The 20825-nt window shown below is 37.7% G+C and overlaps 1 long non-coding RNA gene across 1 annotated transcript in view; it reads right to left on the reverse strand.

The window, feature by feature from the left end:
• Positions 1-20825, reverse strand: part of LOC121030230 (uncharacterized) — a 63623-nt gene that overhangs the window by 39241 nt on the left and 3557 nt on the right. Inside the window, exon 2 of the long non-coding RNA XR_005790127.1 lies at positions 13618-13700. This is a non-coding gene — a long non-coding RNA (uncharacterized LOC121030230). The remainder of the gene's footprint in view (positions 1-13617; positions 13701-20825) is intronic.

Consider the following 20825-nt stretch of genomic DNA (forward strand, 5'->3'; position numbering starts at 1 on the left):
CATATATTCATAGATAAGTAGTTCATCTAAGCTTTTAGACTGAATTCATTTGTACAGTCCCCTTGATTTTCTGCCTTAATATATTTATTTCCTGAATTTTGAGAGAGACATTTTAAGCAACAAAGTGGATGAACTGCTCTCTAAATGGCTTGATTTAGATGCTCCCTACCCCTTACTCTATAGTAGATGATTATGATTATGACATAATATGTAATGAAAATCTATGGGACACCTGGGCGACTCAGTTGGTTAAGCATCCCACTCTTGATTTTGTCTCAGGTCATGATCTCTCTGTGGGATAGAGCTCCACATTGGGATCTGCCCTACAAGCATTCTCTCCCTCTCTCTCTGCCCCTCCCCCATTTGTGCTCACTCCCAATCTCTCTCTCTCAAAATAAATTAATAAACATTAAAAAAATATGTAATGAATCCCTATTCAGCTATAAAAACAATAATATGTGTTTATACACAAAACATATTGTGCAAATTGCTTTTTTTATCTAAGATCCAACATATATTGAAATATCAACATATGTACATAAAGTATATATATATATATATATATATAAGGCATACATATATAATTATAATAGATATACTATATCTTAGGTAAAAAAATATAGAGTCGAGTAATCATTTGTATAAAGTGACCTGTTTTTATAAAAATAAAGGAAGTCAATAAAAACTTACAGTGTGTTATATTAGTTCTTAGCATACAAAATTATACATTTCTGAAAAAATACAGTGGGAACTACTCATATTATTTACCACTGAGAGTGGCAACAAAGAGAATTTGAGAATCAGAAAATATTTACTGCTAACATTTCACTCTTCTGTACATCATTTTCTATTGTAATCATATAAGAAATATTTATACTTAAAAACTGTTTTTCTTCATTATTACTATTAATTAATGTTTACATTGGAAGTATGTGTATATGATACCTCAAACCCATTTGTAAATATTCCAAATGTTCTTAAGAAAAATGTGTATGTCAATATTTCAGTAACAGGATTTTATGTCTATTGGATCAACCTTGTTAATCATGTTACTGAAATTTTTTCTACTCCTACTCATCTTTTTAGACTCTATGACTTATTAGTTTAGGAGAAGTATGTTAAAATATCACCTTATCATGTCAATTTACCAATTCTATTAATTCTGTCAATGTTTACTTCATGTGATTAAGACTGTATTGTTGGGTACTGCATATATAGGATAAATATATATTTTTGACCAGTTGTTCTTTTTATCATTACAGGGCTCTGTGTTGACAGCTCGGAGCCTGGAGCCTGCTTTGGATTCTCTGTCTTCCTCTCTCTCTACCTCTCCTCAGCTCACACTCTGTCTGTCTGTCTCTCTCTCTCTCAAAAATAAATAAACATTAAAAAAGGTTTTATTTTAACGTACTTAACTCTACAAGTGCAAGTTTTGCTATGGACATGAGCAGTTGGAATTCTCAATTGCTGATGGGAGTGAATATTTTATAACCACCTAAGGAAATTATATATTTGAATGAACCAACTAAAACTGAGTATATGTATTCCTAAAGATCCAGCAATTCTACTCCCAGACATGCACTCACACACATGACTACCTAGACAATGTATATAAGCATATTCATAGTGGCATTTTTATAATATCCTCAAATTGAAAATGCCCCAAATATCCATCAACAGTAAATGAGGTATATGAACTGTAGTAAATTTATAAAATCAATATTATAGAGCAGTAAAAATGAACTCAACCACATGCATGAATCCTACAAATTTAATGTCAAGAAAAGAAGTAAACCCTAAAAATTACTTATAAGCAATACTAAACCACACAGTTAGAAGTGAGAATAGTATTCAACTTTAGTAATAAAAGAGGGGTAGTGATTGAGAGAGTATGTGAACAGTGCTTTTAAAAGTTGGCAATTATTTTTCCTTTGACCCTGCTGATAGTTATATAGGTTTTGTTTGTGGCAATTCATTTACCAGCACATGTATTTATGTTTTTGTACCTTCTTATATATTTGTAATACTCAATAAGAAAAAAGATAAAATTTTCAAGAAATAGAAGTAGATAAATCCTTCTAAACCTGTAAAACATATTTATCTCACTTGCCAAACCAGAATGTTTAATGAGAAAACAATGGAACATTTCCTAAGAAAAGTAGGATCCTAACACTGTTATTTTATCACTTTTTATCAGTGGTATTATACAATGCATTCAGATAGGAGGATGAAGTTAAAAATTAAAAATAAATGCAGAAAAAAATTACAACTCTTATTATTTGTATAATAATATAATTATTTCTAATTCTGTAGGTGTGACATCCAAGTGAAGCACCTAAAAATCTAACAAGTTAGACTCAACTATTAAATTAGCATAGACATCAATAGCTTTTCTGTGTACCATTTAGAAGGAAAAATGAAAGACAATTCACCATTGACCCCAACAACAACAAAAATCAAACTCCTAGAAATACAGTAAATAAGAAAAGTGAAAGATATATGGATGGAATGTTTTAAAGCACTACTAAAGGACACAAAAGAATTCTTGAACATATGGAAATAAATATAATATTTTTAGCTAAGAAGATTCACCATCATAAAGGTATCAATTTTCCTTAAGTTATTTTATGAGACCACAAAATGCTATTTTTGTTCTTTTAACTATAGTTCATATGGAAAAATAGACTAATAAGAAAAACTTGGGAAATTCTGAAGTAGAAGCAAAATGAGGGAAAGACTGTATCTTCCGGGGACTGACATGCCTATTAAGGCTCAGTGTACACTTTCATTAGCAAACGGAAAAGCCAATGTAAACACATAGAATTCCAAAAATAGACCAAAATATATACAGGTATTTACTACAATATAAAAGCAGCATCTCAACTTAGGTAAGAAAATGCTGGAATTATCCAATAAAGAGTATTGACAAAACTGGAATTGCATTTGAAACTAATTTTGATCTATGCCTCACTGCACAGAGGAACAAATTCCAACTAGACTAAAAATTTAAATGTAAAAATAATCAACCTTTTTAAATATGAGAATAAAACATGGGGAAATTCCTTTATGATCTCAGAGAGAGAGAGAAGTGTATTTCTATGTCTCAGAATCCAAAAAGCATAATATAATAAATTGATTAATCAACTGAGACCATGATTCATTGTAACAGTTAGAAAACTGGTATGTTACCAAAATCACATTTTAAACCCGTTTAAAAATACACCTAGGGAAAGGACTAAATAAATTAAAATTCCACTTGATCAGGGCAATGACAATAACCAACCGCTTTCTTCACTGGAGGCATCTGTCAGTTCTGGGCATGGACTAAGGATCAGACATGACCAAAGTAGTGGGCGTCTGCTAGGGAACAGAGAAACAATGGGATCCATGGTTGTGAAAGCTGGCATAACAGACTGCTAACTAGAGGAGCCCCAGATGCACACCTGGCATTCTCCATGAGAGACTTCTTAAGATTTGGGGTAGAGCAGAATGCTGGAAGGCTAGGTCTGAAACATTTAAAAGGGTAAAGTAAAATCCCTTTCAGCCTTTGGTGCTTAGGAATCAAAGCCCCTTTAGACAAGGGGACCTGCTTCAAGTACAAAATGCCTCCTTAAGATATGGGCCAGACTCAAAGGCCTGTGGGTGGAGGCTAAGGAGCTAAACTCTAAATCCAAAAGGCAGAACCCAATCTGGAAATATTCATGGCTAAGGAGATAAAAACCATTGAACTCAACAATCAAAAACCCAGAAAGGCCATGGATGAGGAATAGGGGAAAAACCTAAGTGAACAGAATCTTACTAAAACTACAACCCAACCTAAGCTCAACTCCTAAGTAGCTAAGGTTACCATCATATCACCTTATTTGCTAGCAGTGGCAAAGAAATCACTTTCCCGTGGAAAATAATATTACTGCAGGTTCTACAATTCTCTTACACACGTATCTGACATATAATTAAAAATTAGATAAAATGTGGTGGAACTTATAAATGAAGATTATAAGTAAACAATAGAAATAATTACCACAGTTCTCCAAGGCTCTTGCAGCCAAACTGGGCCCAGCAGGGTTACACCTCTAGCCCATTACTGCCCAATGAGAGGTTCTACTGAACAAGTTTTGCTTGCTGATTTACCATCACCATGACTGAAACTTTCTCAGAACTTTGCTGCAGCCTGAGGCTCTTCCTACTTAATCATATCACTTTGCTCAGTCTTCTATACAGGGATACCATAGACTAGGGGACTTTAGCAGCAGGAATTTCTATCTTTGCTTCCTTCCTTCTTTCCTTCCTTCCCGCTTTCCCTCCTCCCTCTCTCTCTTTCTTCTTCTTCTTCTTCTTCTTCTTCTTCTTTTTTTTTTTTTTTTTTTTTTGAGAGAGAGAGAGAGAACACAAGGGTGGAGGGAGGGAGAGAGAGAGATAGAGAATCTTAACCAGGCTCCATGCTGAGCATGGAGCCTGACACAGGGCTTGATTCCACAACCCTGGGATCATGATCTGAGCAGAAATAAAGAGTTGGATGCTCAACTGACTGAACCACCAGGCACCCACAGGAATTTACTTATTATAGTTCTGGAATCTGAGAAGTTGAAGATCAAGGTGCCAGCCAATTTGGTGCCCAGAGGAGGCCCTCTTCCTGTCTTACAGATGGGTGTCTTCTCCATGTACCCTCACATGATGAAGAAAGCTCTGGTGTCTTCTTCTTATAAGGACATTAATCCTATCACAGAGACCACATGCTCATGACCCCTTCTAAACCTAATTACCTCCCAAAGGACCCACCTCCAAATACTACTACATTGAGAGATAGGGCTTCAACATATGAATTTTTCAGCAGTAACCCTTCTTTCCCCATCTCCCTTCAGGAGAGTTAGAGTCTTACTGCCATCTTAAACCATTCCCTGTTTACTTCTGCTTCTTCCACAAGTGTCTCCCCCAACAAATACCTTGCACATCGAATTCCATCCCGGCATCTGTTTCTCAGAGGATCCAAAGGACATAGATAGTGCAATAAATATCTAAATAAACTATCACTATGCTTAATTTGGAGGCCAGTATAAAGGGGCCAGGAATGCAGAGCTAATTTTAATATTAGTTTTAGAAAATGTCAAATCATAAGTAAATCTGTTTTTTTTTTTAAAGACCGCTACGCTGCTGGTAGTCCTTATCTATTTCTGATTTTCAAAGCCATTACTTCCCTCCAAGGCTGAGAAATCTGAACTTCTTAAGCAGTAAATGTGAGGACCAAATCTTCACAAATGAGTTGTTGAAGGTGAGTGTAGTGTAAGGCCTTGTTATGCCCAGAATCCATGATCCCCAAACACCACCAGGAAGCCGAGTCTGATGCAAAGGCAGAGAGCCTTTATTCGAGCTAGCTCCAGCTCAATCCCCTATCTGCAATGACGCATCGGTGAGATACCGGAGAGAGAAAGAGCGCGGGTTCCAAGAGCACAAAGGTTTTATAGGGATCATGGCCTTAGCTGATTGGCTGGGGAAGGATAGAACAATGGCTGCCAAGGTGTGGTCCCAGATCAGCAATTATCAGCGTCACCTGGAACTTATTAAAAATGCAAATGTTGGGCCTGGTGGTCACAGACCCACTGAATCAGAAACTCTGGGGGTGGGGCTCAGCAATCTGTGTTTGAACAAGTCTTCCAGGAGATTCTGATGCACCTGAAGTTTAAGAACCACTGTGTCTGAGGGTCTCTAACATGTTTGGCCTCAGTGTATACAGAACGTTTCTCACTGGTCACCTATTAACCATTGGCTGTCAGCCTTGCTGTGCTATATAAATACCTAGCACCAAACACCATCCCCAGAGACTCTGATTTAATTGGTTTGGGGAGGGGTAAAATGCTCCCAGGTCATTCTAAGCCTGGACAGGGTTGAGGGCTCCTGCCTCTGGCCCCTACCTGAGAGAAGCCCTCCCTCTTCTACTCACACTTTCCATGCCTCTCACACTCCCCTTCCTCCCACCTTAGACTTCGGAAGAATGCATCAATCGGTAGTCTGCTTTCTTAGAAAACATAAGTTACTCAAGGGGAGGAGGCGTGGTCTGAGGTTTGAGAGGGAACTTCTTTCTGAGGCCATGTCGGGGACATAGTTACTAGTCGGCTGGCCTAGGTCTGCTCTTTCAGCCTGACAGTTGTTCTTTTTCTTTTAAGAGGCATCTATTTCAAAGAGGTATCCATTTCAAAAACTACTATCTCAAATAAACACTTACCAGCCACACAACTAAAAAAACCCAAAACAACAACAACAATAACAAAAAACACCCAAGTCCTCACTGAGTTTCCTTTGTTTTAGGGATCTTGGTTAATCTTGATAACTGAACATTTGGATCACTTGCTTTGTTTTTTTTTTTTTTTCTCTCTCTCTCTTCTGGAGCTTAAATTACCACTCTTACGTTCTAAATTCACCAATGAAGAATGAACTCTTGAAACCCTAGTCCCCCACCCTCCACCCCAATAAAATCACAACCACTGGCCCGTTCTCTCCCTCTCTCTACCTGCAACTTCATTGTGTGGCCCCAGGGGTTCTATGTAATTTTCAGGTTCTGTAACTAATATATTTTTATTTTTTTCAAAGTTTTATGATGGTTGGTGCTGAAGGACACCTTGCAATCAAAATAAGAACCATGAAAGCTGGTCCAACCACAGCATTGGTTATTGATAGGCTGAGACTGACCCAAAGCAATGAGCAAAGTAGTGAGCAGTCTACTCACATCATATTTGCCAGAATCCAATTCCCACTACAATAAAATTGAATAGCTCTAAGGTGCCTGACTGAAATTTTCTTGGAGCTTAATTCCACAATGATGATTTTCTTCTGCCATCCACTGATAGGGATATGCCACCACTTACTTAGTCTACCAGCCTACAATCCAATGGTTGCTACCGTATAGAATCACATAAATTGAATTTTCAGAGACCCAGCCTTGGTGTTGAGGGATGACATGGAAACGGAGATGCAGACACACCAGTCATCCATAATTATAGAATTTGTACAACTACTCTAGAATTCCCAATCTACTAGTTCTTCCCCATTATACTCTACCAACTATGGGTATATGTAAGTAATAGTCAATTTGGTGAGTAAGATAATACATGGGTTTAGATTATCAACCCAGACACGAATTAGAATGTATATTAAGTTTTACTTAAAATTTCCAGAATATTTGCTACCAAGAGGCTCACACAAAGCAGAAAGAAATCTTTAACTTCAAAGGCAGATCCCCACGTAGTTCCTTCCTGTATTGGAAATGTGCTTCAGGCCCAGAAAAGATGAGATTTCTAAGTCAGGTTCATGGAGTTCCTCAGACAGCAGGAGGCATTTAAAGAGAAGTGTAGGCTTATACAACATTCTCTTCAGCGCCATGCCTCATAGTTCCTTCATCCTATTTAATAAAGATAATATGTATCCAGAGAGATCCTATTAAGGGCATTTCCCACATAAGTCTCTTCTTCCTAGAGAATATCATTGGTCAATTTACCTGAAGGTCCAGATGACAAGGAGATTAGACTTGGTCACCTGCCTTCTATTTGTCCCCCTTACCTGTCACCTCTCTAAGACAATGAATAGATCAAGATTAACTGGCCTAACCCCATTCTCCTAGTGAGTAAAAGATGTAAAAATGGGGTCTGGGAAATAAATTCAAAGGAAATGGTTAATAGGAAATGAGGACTAGATCTTGAAGAGATATTAAAGACAGACGACTGGGAATTCAATGCCATTCAGAGGCAGTGTGGTTTATTCACAAGAGATGACATCTAGATTTCACACTTAGGTGGTAATAATGATCGTTCTTGTTCTTTTTTTCCTTCTTTTTCTTCTCCCTTTTCTTCTCCTCTTCCTTCATCTCCTTCCCTTCCTCCTCTTCTTCCTCCTCCTCCCCTCTTCCACCTCACCTGTCTTCTCCTTCTCCCTCTTCTCCTACTCCATTGCTGCCTTCTTTTTCTTCTTCTTCTTCTTCTTCTTCTTCTTCTTCTTCTTCTTCTTCTTCTTCCTCCTCCTCCTCCTCCTTCTTCATCTTGTTTTTAATCTCCTCCTTCTCCTATTCCTTCTTCTTCTTCTTCTTTTTCTTTAATCTCTCTGGGCTTGAGCTTCCTCAACAGTAAAATAGTGATGATATTTCTCCACAGGAATACTGAGGCTCTAATTGAGGCAAATTATGTGACAGTGCCTAATACTTTGTAGGAGCACATTAAATGTTATAATTTGTCTTATTTTTCTTAAAAAAAAGCAGGAGATAATTTTTGGCTGTAGTTTCTCTTTTTAGTGTACATACTACAGGCATCCAATATATTTGCCATCTCTTCTTGTATGCTTTACCAGTTCTCTAAGTACATTTTATATTCCTTTGGGGAAAGTGTAGTTGGTCTTACTGACTACAGAAGTTTACAGACTAAAGAGGTCAGATGTCAACTCTACTGCAGACTATTTCTATAAAACTAAGTTAGATTTATATGGTGTTTTTAACTAACGCTGCCTCTCTAAAAACCAGGACAGCATTAGGAAAATCATAATGTATGAATTAGGGGTCAGAGAAAAGGCCAAATAATTAATCGACTTCTTTTTAGCTCTCAACCCTTTGGTACAGATGATAGCAATATTTGTGAGACTTGATAGCATATATAGAGCCATACCTAAGAAAGCTCTTCTCTCAGGCTATGAAACTTTCCTGCTAAATAACATAGACTCTTCTTGAATGAAATCAAAAAGGAACCTCACTTGCTATCACTGAGGGACATAAGTCAGATAGTAATGTCGCTCTGTGCATTATGGCAAGGTCTCCAACCTGACAACTGTCCTTATGCCATAGGGAAAAATAAAAGGCAGTGCATGAGGTGCATATCAAATTGCTGCTATTTTCCAGAAACATATATCCTAGGCTGAGTCACTTTGAAAAGCAAGTAGTTGCTCTCTAGGAATGTGCATTTTTATGTGCACACATATCTGCTTTTAATCTTATAACACTGCTCATCTAATTAAATTTTGTATCAGGGTAATAGAGATGTCCTCATGAAGATAAAAAAAAAACAAAACCTAACAATGTATACCATATCTGTCTCACTTGAGGTTTCTAAGAATTCCAGCACAATGTTGTGATTCACTTTATGTCTACAAAAAGTTTTTTTTTAATGTTTATTTATTTTTGAGAAAGAAAGCATGAGTGGGGGAGATGCAGAGAGATTGGGGGACAGAGGATCCAAAGAAGGCTCCGTGCTGATAGCAGAGAACCCGATATGGGCTTGAGCCCACAAACTGTGAGATCATGACCTGAGCTGAAATTTATATTGGAATCAGTCTTGCCACTAGTAATTTTGCACTGACCTCAAGCTACATTGGACTTGAAGTTATTTCCTTGCCTGGTTATATTTTAAATATTTTAAAAGTTAAAATTATTTCTGGGATGCCTGCGTGGCTCATTTGGTTAAGTGTGTAACTGTTGATCTCAGTTCAGGTCATGATCTCACGATTTGTGGGGTCAAGCCCCACATCAGGTTCTCTGCTGACAGCATGGAGACTTCTTGGGATTCTCTCTCTCTCTCTCTCTCTCTCTCTCTCTCTCTCTCTGACCCTCCCTATCTCTCTCACTGTCTCAAAACAAATGAACTTTAAAAATGAAAATTATTTCATGGTAGGAATCTCACAAAGAATAGAATGCTATAATTTTTTTTTTTGTCAGAGTCGTTGTATATTCTACTCACTTCAAAGTATTGGTCTCCCAGTAAATGATGCTCTTCTGATGAGTGTAGCATTAGAGTATTGATTAACCGTGGTAACTGAGTGTCATGATGAAGAAACCATGTTCTTTTGAAGAAATGAGACTATGATATACTAACAACTTGGGCCTTTGGTTGGACCCCCATGTTTTTGTTTTATTTTATTTTAAAAGTTAGCAGTCTTTATTTTTAAAGCAGTTTTTGTATTTACAGAAAATTGAACAAACAGTGCAAAGAATTCCCATATACTCCTTCTCTCCCCTCTCAGGCTTTGCCTTATTAATATCTTGCATTATTGAAGTACATTTGTTACAAATGGTGAACCAATCATGATGCACTATTAGCTGAAGTCCAGAATGTCCATAGGATTCATTTTTTTTTGTGTTGTCCAGTTCTATGGGTTTGACAAATGCATAATATCTACCAGTACAGTAGTATACAAAATAGTTTCACTGATCTAAAAATCTTCTGTGTGCCAACTGTTCATTTCTATTCTCCTTAAAACCTTTTGTAACTACGGATCTCTTTACCATCTCTAGTTTTACCTCTTCCTGAATGTTATATAGTTGGAATGACAAAATATGTATCATTTTTACTATTTGTTATTAAGCAATATGCATTTAAGTTTCTTCCCTGTGTTTTATAGCTTTAATAGATTTATTTTTATTGCTGAATAATATTCTATTATAGGAATGCAACACAGTTTGTTTATCCATTTCCCCTTTTGAAGGACATCTTGATTTCTTACAGTTTTTGGAAACTGTGAATAAAACTGCTGTAAAGACTCATGGGCAGGTTTTTGTGTGGATAAAATTTTCAACTCATTTAGAGAAAAACCTAGGAGCATAATTGATGGATTATACTGTAAGCCTATCTTTCACTCTATAAGTGACTGCCAAACTATCATCCAAATGCTTTTTCCATTTTGTATCCCCAACATCAGGGGGGGAGAGTTTTTGCTACTCTACATCCTTGTCAGTTTTGCGTTATCAGATTTTATTTTGATTTAGCCATTTAGAATAGTTTATAATGGTATCTCCTTGTTTTTTTTTTTTTTTAATTTGCAATTCCCTAGTGACATAGGATGTTGAACATCTTTTAATATTATTTGCCATCTGTATACATTCTTTGGTGACATGCCTGTTCAGATCCTATGCTCATTTTTTAAAAATTGAATTGTTTTCTTATTGCTCAATTTTAAGATTTCTTTGTATATTTCAGATACAAGTTTGTTATCACATATATGTTTTGCAAATATTTTCTCTCACTCTCTGGCTTGTCTTTCACTCTCTAAACCATGTGTTTTTTTTTGTAATTTAGAAGTTCTAATTTTATTGAAGTGTAACTTATCAATTATTTTATTCATTGATTATGTTTTAGGTGTTATATCTAAAAGGTCACTGCCAAACCTAAGGTTACCTAGATTTTTTTCCTAAAAATAATGTTTTTTTTTGTTTGTTTTACACTTAGCTCTATGATCCATTTCGAGTTAATTTTTGTGAAGGGTGTAAGGTCTGTATCTAGATTCATTTTCTTTGGATGAGGATGAAAAGTTGTTCCAGCACTGTTTCTTAAACAGACCATACTTCCTCCATTGAATTGTCTTTGCTTCTTTGGCAAAGATTGGTTGACTATATTTGTGGGTTTATTTCTGGGCTCTCTATTCTGTTTCATTGTTCTATTTTTTTCTATTTTTTTTTAATTTTTCACATTATCTTGATTACTATAGATTTATAGTAAACCTTAAAATCAGGTAGAGTCAATTCTCTAACTTTGTTCTTCTTCCATGTTACATTAACAATTTCAGGTCTTTTGTCTTTTTCACATGAACTTTAGAATTAGTTTGACAATAGTGACAAATTATTTGGTGGAATTTTGAGTAGAATTGCACTGCATTTATAGATTTGGAAAAAGCTGACAGCTTGAAAATTGTGAGTTTTCTTATCTATGAACATGGAATATCTCTCCATTTACTTAGTTCTTGATTTCTTTCATCAGAGTTTTGTACTTTTCCTTATATAGATCTTGTACATATTTTGTTACATTTATACTTTAGTATTTCAGTTTGAGGCAGGGATGTTAATGTAAGTGGTAAAGTGCTTTTAATTTCAGATCCCATTTGTTTATTGCTGGAATATGGGACATTGATGGACTTTTATACATTAACTTTGTATCCTGCAACATTACTATAATTTCAAAGTAGTTCCTGGAGTTTTTTTGTCTTTTTTTTTTTTTTTTTTTTTTTCAGATTTTCTACATAGACAACCATGTCATATGTGAAAGCGGATCATTTTATTTATTCCTTTTCAAATTGTATGCTCTTCTTTTCTCTTTCTTTCTTTCTCTTCTCTCTCTCTCTCTCTCTCTCTCTCTCTCTCTCTCTCTTTTGTCATATTGCTTTAGCTAGGATATCCAGTACAATGTTGAAAAAGAGTGTGAGAGGGTACATCATTGCCTTATTCCCAATCTAAGGTGAAAGTATCTAGTTTCTCAACACTAGGTATGTTCTTAGTTGTAGATTTTTTTGTAAGTGTGCTTTATAATTTTAAAGAAGTTCCCCTCAGGGGGTGCCTGGGTGGCTCAGTCGGTTGAGCATCCGACTTCGGCTCAGGTCATGATCTCGTGGTCCGTGAGTTCGAGCCCCACGTCGGGCTCTGTGCTGACTGCTCAGAGCCTGGAGCCTGTTTCAGATTCTGTGTCTCCCTCTCTCTCTGACCCTCCCCCGTTCATGCTCTGTCTCTCTCTGTCTCAAAAATAAATAAACGTTAAAAAAAAATTAAAAAAAAAAAAGTTCCCCTCTATGTCTAGTTTGCTAAGAGTTCTTATTATGAATTGGTGTTTGATTTTGTCAAATGTTTTTTCTGCATTTAACAATATAATCCTATGATTTTTTTTCTGTAATCTATTGATATAATGGATTGAATTCATTGATTTCCATATGTTGAACAAGACTTGTATACTTGAGACAAATCTCACTTGGCCATGGTGTATAAGTATTTTTATACATTGTATTTGATATGCTATACTTTCATTAGGTATTTTTGCACCTATATTCATGAGAGATATTAGATTTTCTATCCGTAGATTTTAGGGTAATATGGGCCTCATAGAATGGGTTAGGAAATATTACTTCTGCTTCTACTCTCTGCAGGAGATTATGGAGAATTGGTTGCATTTTTTTTCCTAAATGTTTTAAAGAATTCACCAGTGAACCAGTCTGGGCCTAGTACTTTCTGTTTTCGAAGCTCATTAGTTATTGATTAATGTGGTCCTATTCAAATTGTCTATTTCTCTTTGTGTGAGTTTTGATAGATTGTATTTTTCATGAAATTGGTCCATTTTGTCTAGCTTAGCAAATTTAAGGGCATAGTGTTTTTCATAATATCCTTTTATTATCTAAGATAAGTAATGGTGAATCCTCTTCTGCTATGATAATTTGTCTTGTTTTTCTTTCTTGGTTAGATGCTCATTTTATCTTCTGGCTTTTTTTTTTTTTTTTTTTTTTTTTTTTTAGCACAGTTATGTACTTTTCTCCATTCTTGAGAGAAAGGACAGTCATACACGTTGTGGAAGAGTATTGATTTTGCCTTTGTTAGTGAACATTGTGAACAATAAATGGGAAGGAACCTTAGTATTGTTATCAAACCCAAGTATGCACTGTATAAAAGTGAGAATACTATTAGCTCCCAGGTTATAGATGAGTCTACTCTGTACCCAAAACAACAAATGGGTTGTTATGTCCTTTCTTTTAAATTCCAACAACTACCTAAATTGGAGATTAAGCTTATTTTACAGAGAAAACTCATACTCAGATAATATTATCAATGCATAACCAAATGATATTTCCTAAATTATAAAGGAAAAAGAGTAACAAGGCAAGATTCTGAATCCATACCTTTCAGACCTCAAAAGTATACTCTTTCAACCCTTCTTTGTTTCTTGAGATGATTCAACTTCTACTGTCCTGAGCTCTGAGTACTGAGGAGGAAAAAAAGTAAAATGATCCCTGTCTTTTAGCATAATATAAAACAAATGACATATTTTATATTGTGAAAAATATTGTTACTTACCTACCTATTAAATTGTTTTAATCTTTAAGGCTACTCCAAAGGCAAAAAATTTGGTGAAAAAAAATCAGTAAATTATGGATACATTTACAAAGCTTATTTGAAAGTATAAATCATTATTACTAAAGCTGACATATGTTATAAAGAAATCAATAAACAAATACGTTTGATATATTTGATAAAATATATTATTGATATGTCTAGAATCCTTTCTAGATATGTGCTATTTCGTGTCATTAGTGAAGCTAGTGATTATAAATTAGTCACAGAGAGGGGGACCAGGTGTCTCAAGGTCATTGATTTTACTGATATGTTGATTATTATTATTATTACTATTACTATTATTATTTTGGTTTATGACAGCTACAGAATTAGTGACTATTAGGTACATCCTTTTAAATCACTCCTAGACACACAGTCCATTCAGTAGATATAGGTTTGGGGTGTCTTTTTATCAAAAATCTCTTAGATAAATTTGAAGAAGGGACAAATTAAAGGCCACAGAATACATGTTTAGCACAAAGAGTATGGCTTCAAAAAATATTTCTGATAATAAAAAATGATTATGATTACTTTTCATACATGTGTATCTTTGCAAAAATTAACAGTGGCTTACCTAAGTTCTTTATCAATTTTATTAATTTTCTTCCTCTAGATGTATGGGAAATAGGGGAATCAAAGGCCTTAGGCCTAAGGTCTAAGACAATATCAGATATCGAATAAATATTTTATTCAAAGCCATTCTCCAGGACCATACTTGTCAAAAAAAAACCCCAAGAGAAGGTTAACAGAAATTGGCAGTATATGTTGGGAGAAAGGTAGAGAGAACCAGAACAAAGAGAGCAGGAAGAAATGGGAATTAAAAATGAACAAACAAGACAGCCTCAGAAGGTGTGCCTCCTTTCTCGAGGAGTCAAATCTACCATCTGATTCTTTTTTTTTTTTTTTTATATGAAATTTATTGTCAAATTGGTTTCCATACAACACCCAGTGCTCATCCCAAAAGGTGCCCTCCTCAATACCCATCACCCACCCTCTCCTCCCTCCCACCCCCCATCAACCCTCAGTTTGCTCTCAGTTCTCAACAGTCTCTTATGCTTTGACTGTCTCCCACTCTAACCTCTTTTTTTTTTTTTTCCTTCCCCTCCCCCATGGGTTCCTGTCAAGTTTCTCAGGATCCACATAAGAGTGAAACCATATGGTATCTGTCTTTCTCTGTATGGCTTATTTCACTTAGCATCACACTCTCCAGTTCCATCCACGTTGCTACAAAAGGCCATATTTCATTTTTTCTCATTGCCACGTAGTATTCCATAGTGTATATAAACCACAATTTCTTTATCCATTCATCAGTTGATGGACATTTAGGCTCTTTCCATAATTTGGCTATTGTTGAGAGTGCTGCTATGAACATTGGGGTACAAGTGCCCCTATGCATCAGCACTCCTGTGTCCCTTGGATAAATTCCTAGCAGTGCTATTGCTGGGTCATAGGGTAGGTCTATTTTTAATTTTCTGAGGAACCTCCACACTGCTTTCCAGAGCGGCTGCACCAATTTGCATTCCCACCAACAGTGCAAGAGGGTTCCCGTTTCTCCACATCCTCTCCAGCATCTATAGTCTCCTGATTTGTTCATTTTGGCCACTCTGACTGGCGTGAGGTGATATCTGAGTGTGGTTTTGATTTGTATTTCCCTGATAAGGAGCGACGCTGAACATCTTTTCATGTGCCTGTTGGCCATCCGGATGTCTTCTTTAGAGAAGTGTCTATTCATGTTTTCTGCCCATTTCTTCACTGGGTTATTTGCTTTTCGGGTGTGGAGTTTGGTGAGCTCTTTATAGATTTTGGATACTAGCCCTTTGTCCGATATGTCATTTGCAAATATCTTTTCCCATTCCGTTGGTTGCCTTTTAGTTTTGTTGGTTGTTTCCTTTGCTGTGCAGAAGCTTTTTATCTTCATAAGGTCCCAGTAATTCACTTTTGCTTTTAATTCCCTTGCCTTTGGGGATGTGTCGAGTAAGAGATTGCTACGGCTGAGGTCAGAGAGGTCTTTTCCTGCTTTCTCCTCTAGGGTTTTGATGGTTTCCTGTCTCACATTCAGGTCCTTGATCATTTTGAGTTTATTTTTGTGAATGGTGTGAGAAAGTGGTCTAGTTTCAACCTTCTGCATGTTGCTGTCCAGTTCTCCCAGCACCATTTGTTAAAGAGACTGTCTTTTTTCCATTGGATGTTCTTTCCTGCTTTGTCAAAGATGAGTTGGCCATACGTTTGTGGGTCTAGTTCTGGGGTTTCTATTCTATTCCATTGGTCTATGTGTCTGTTTTTGTGCCAATACCATGCTGTCTTGATGATGACAGCTTTGTAGTAGAGGCTAAAGTCCGGGATTGTGATGCCTCCTGCTTTGGTCTTCTTCTTCAAAATTACTTTGGCTATTCGGGGCCTTTTGTGGTTCCATATGAATTTTAGGATTGCTTGTTCTAGTTTCGAGAAGAATGCTGGTGCAATTTTGATTGGGATTGCATTGAATGTGTAGATAGCTTTGGGTAGTATTGACATTTTGACAATATTTATTCTTCCAATCCATGAGCAGGGAATGTCTTTCCATTTCTTTAAATCTTCTTCAATTACCTTCATAAGCTTTCTATAGTTTTCAGCATACAGATCCTTTACATCTTTGGTTAGATTTATTCCTAGGTATTTTATGCTTCTTGGTGCAATTGTGAATGGGATCAGTTTCCTTATTTGTCTTTCTGTTACTTCATTGTTAGTGTCTAAGAATGCAACTGATTTCTGTACATTGGTTTTGTATCCTGCAATTTTGCTGAATTCATGGATCAGTTCTAGCAGACTTTTGGTGGAGTCTGTCGGATTTTCCATGTATAATATCATGTCATCTGCAAAAAGCGAAAGCTTGACTTCATCTTTGCCAATTTTGATGCCTTTGATTTCCTGTTGTTGTCTGATTGCTGATGCTAGAACTTCCAGCACTATGTTAAACAACAGTGGTGAGAGTGGGCATCCCTGTCGTGTTCCTGATCTCAGGGAAAAAGCTCTCAGTTTTTCCCCGTTGAGGATGATGTTAGCTGTGGGCTTTTCATAAATGGCTTTTATGATCTTTAAGTATGTTCCTTCTATCCCGACTTTCTCAAGGGTTTTTATTAAGAAAGGGTGCTGGATTTTGTCAAAGGCCTTTTCTGCATCGATTGACAGGATCATATGGTTTTTCTCTTTTTTTTTGTTAATCTGATGTATCACGTTGATTGATTTGCGAATGTTGAACCAGCCCTGCATCCCAGGAATGAATCCCACTTGATCATGGTGAACAATTCTTTTTATATGCCATTGAATTCGATTTGCTAGTATCTTATTGAGAATTTTGGCATCCATATTCATCAGGGATATTGGCCTGTAGTTCTCTTTTTTGACTGGGTCTCTGTCTGGTTTAGGAATCAAAGTAATACTGGCTTCATAGAATGAGTCTGGAAGTTTTCCTTCCCTTTCTATTTCTTGGAATAGCTTGAGAAGGATAGGTATTATCTCTGCTTTCAATGTCTGGTAGAACTCCCCTGGGAAGCCATCTGGTCCTGGACTCTTATTTGTTGGGAGATTTTTGATAACCGATTCAATTTCTTCGCTGGTTATGGGTCTGTTCAAGCTTTCTATTTCCTCCTGATTGAGTTTTGGAAGAGTGTGGGTGTTCAGGAATTTGTCCATTTCTTCCAGGTTGTCCAATTTGTTGGCATATAATTTTTCATAGTATTCCCTGATAATTGTTTGTATCTCTGAGGGATTGGTTGTAATCATTCCATTTTCATTCATGATTTTATCTATTTGGGTCATCTCCCGTTTCTTTTTGAGAAGCCTGGCTAGAGGTTTGTCAATTTTGTTTATTTTTTCAAAAAACCAACTCTTGGTTTCGTTGATCTGCTCTACAGTTTTTTTAGATTCTATATTGTTTATTTCTGCTCTGATCTTTATTATTTCTCTTCTTCTGCTGGGTTTAGGCTGCCTTTGCTGTTCTGCTTCTATTTCCTTTAGGTGTGCTGTTAGATTTTGTATTTGGGATTTTTCTTGTTTCTTGAGATAGGCCTGAATTGCAATGTATTTTCCTCTCAGGACTGCCTTCGCTGCATCCCAAAGCGTTTGGATTGTTGTATTTTCATTTTCGTTTGTTTCCATATATTTTTAAATTTCTTCTCGAATTGCCTGGTTGACCCACTCATTCGTTAGTAGGGTGTTCTGTAACCTCCATGCTTTTGGAGGTTTTCCAGACTTTTTTCTGTGGTTGATTTCAAGCTTCATAGCATTGTGGTCTGAAAGTATGCATGGTATGATTTCAATTCTTGTATACTTATGAAGGGCTGTTTTGTGACCCAGTATATGATCTATCTTGGAGAATGTTCCATGTGCACTCGAGAAGAAAGTATATTCTGTTGCTTTGGGATGCAGAGTTCTAAATATATCTGTCAAGTCCATCTGTTCCAATGTCTCATTCAGGGCCCTTGTTTCTTTATTGACCGTGTGTCTAGATGATCTATCCATTTCTGTAAGTGGGGTGTTAAAGTCCCCTGCAATTACCACATTCTTATCAATAAGGTTGCTTGTGTTTATGAGTAATTGTTTTATATATTTGGGCGCTCCGGTATTCGGCGCATAGACATTTATAATTGTTAGCTCTTCCTGATGGATAGACCCTGTCACTATTATATAATGTCCTTCTTCATCTCTTGTGACAGCCTTTAATTTAAAGTCTAGTTTGTCTGATATAAGTATGGCTACTCCAGCTTTCTTTTGGCTTCCAGTAGCATGATAAATAGTTCTCCATCCCCTCACTCTCAATCTAAAGGTGTCCTCAGGTCTAAAATGAGTCTCTTGTAGACAGCAAATAGATGGGTCTTGTTTTTTTATCCATTCTGATACCCTATGTCTTTTGGTTGGCGCATTTAATCCATTTACATTCAGTGTTATTATAGAAAGATATGGGTTTAGAGTCATTGTGATGTCTGTATGTTTTATGCTTGTAGTGACGTCTCTGGTACTTTGTCTCACAGGGTCCACCTTAGGATCTCTTGGAGGGCTGGTTTAGTGGTGACAAATTCCTTCAGTTTTTGTTTGTTTGGGAAGACCTTCATCTCTCCTTCTATTCTAAATGACAGGCTTGCTGGATAAAGGATTCTCGGCTGCATATTTTTTCTGTCTATCAAACTGAAAATCTCGTGCCAACTCTTTCTGGCCTGCCAAGTTTCAAAAGAGAGATCAGTCACGAGTCTTATAGGTCTCCCTTTATATGTGAGGGCACATTTACCCCTTGCTGCTTTCAGAATTTTCTCTTTATCCTTGTATTTTGCCAGTTTCACTATGATATGTCGTGCAGAAGATCGATTCAAGTTACGTCTGAAGGGAGTTCTCTGTGCCTCTTGGATTTCAATGCCTTTTTCCTTCCCCACTTCAGGGAAGTTCTCAGCTATTATTTCTTCAAGTACCCCTTCAGCACCTTTCCCTCTCTCTTCCTCCTCTGGGATACCAATGATGCGTATATTGTTTCTTTTAAGTGTATCACTTAGTTCTCTAATTTTCCCCTCATACTCCTCGATTTTTTTCTCTCTCTTTTTCTCAGCTTCCTCTTTTTCCATAACTTTATCTTCTAGTTCACCTATTCTCTCCTCTGCCTCTTCAATCCGAGCTGTGGTGGTTTCCATTTTGTTATGCATTTCATTTAAAGCGTTTTTCAGCTCCTCGTGACTGTTCCTTAGTCCCTTGATCTCTGTAGCAAGAGATTCTCTGCTGTCAGCTATACTGTTTTCAAGCCCAGCAATTAATTTTATGACTATTATTCTAAATTCACTTTCTGTTATATTATTTAAATCCTTTTTGATCAGCTCATTAGCTGTTGTTATTTCCTGGAGATTCTTCTGAGGGGAATTCTTCCGCTTGGTCATTTTGGATAGTCCCTGGCGTGGTGAGGACCTGCAGGGCACTTCCCCTGTGCTGTGGTGTATAACTGGAGTTGGTGGGCGGAGCCGCAGTCAGACCTGATGTCTGCCCCCAGCCCACTGCTGTGTCCACAGTCAGACTGGTGTGTGCCTTCTCTTCCCCTCTCCTAGGGGCGGGATTCACTGTGGGGTGGGGTGGCCTGTCTGGGCTAGTTGCACACTGCCAGGCTTGTGATGCTGGGGATCTGGCGTCTTAGCTGGGGTGGGTAGGCAAGGTGCACAGGGGCAGGAGGGGCAGGCTTAGCTTGCTTCTCCTTAGGTGATCCACTTCAGGAGGGGCCCTGTGGCAGCAGCAGGGAGTCAGATCCGCTGCCGGAGGTTTGGCTCTGCAGAAGCGCAGAGTTGGGTGTTTGCGCGGAGGGAGCAAGTTCCCTGGCAGGAACTGGTTCTCTTTGGGATTTTGGCTGGGCGATGGGCGGGGAAGATGGCGCTGGCGAGCGCCTTTGTTCCCCACCAAACTGAGCTCTGTCGCCCGGGGGCTCAGCAGCTTTCCTTCCCTTTGTCCTCCAGCCTTCCCGCTTTCTGAGCAGAGCTGTTAACTTATGACCTCCCAGCCGCTAAGTCGCGCTTGCTGTCGGAACACAGTCCGTCAGGCCCCGCCGCTTTTTGCAAGCCAGACTCGGGGGCTCTGCTTGGCCGGCGAGCCGCCCCTCCGCCCTGGCTCCCTCCCGCCAGTCCGTGGAGCGCGCACCGCCTCGCCGCCCTTCTTACCCTCTTCCGTGGGCCTCTCGTCTGCGCTTGGCTCCGGCGACTCCGTTCTGCTAATCCTCTGGTGGTTTTCTGGGTTATTTAGGCAGGTGTAGGTGGAATCTAAGTGATCAGCAGGACGGGCGGTGAGCCCAGCGTCCTCCTACGCCGCCATCTTCTCAGACCACCTACCATCTGATTCTTGTTAGGCTTTCCTTGTATGAAATATGAGCAAGTTGGGTGGGGGGGAGGTTCATGAGGGAGCATGAGCAAACTGACGAAATGTTTCAGGGAGGAGACAGATTCTTGAATGAGGTATCATAGACCTCTACATCATTTACCACTTAGATTTCTTC

The sequence above is a fragment of the Herpailurus yagouaroundi genome, unplaced genomic scaffold, assembly GCF_014898765.1.
Source record: "Herpailurus yagouaroundi ecotype Mexico unplaced genomic scaffold, PumYag 140, whole genome shotgun sequence".
NCBI classification, from domain to species: Eukaryota; Metazoa; Chordata; class Mammalia; order Carnivora; family Felidae; genus Herpailurus; species Herpailurus yagouaroundi.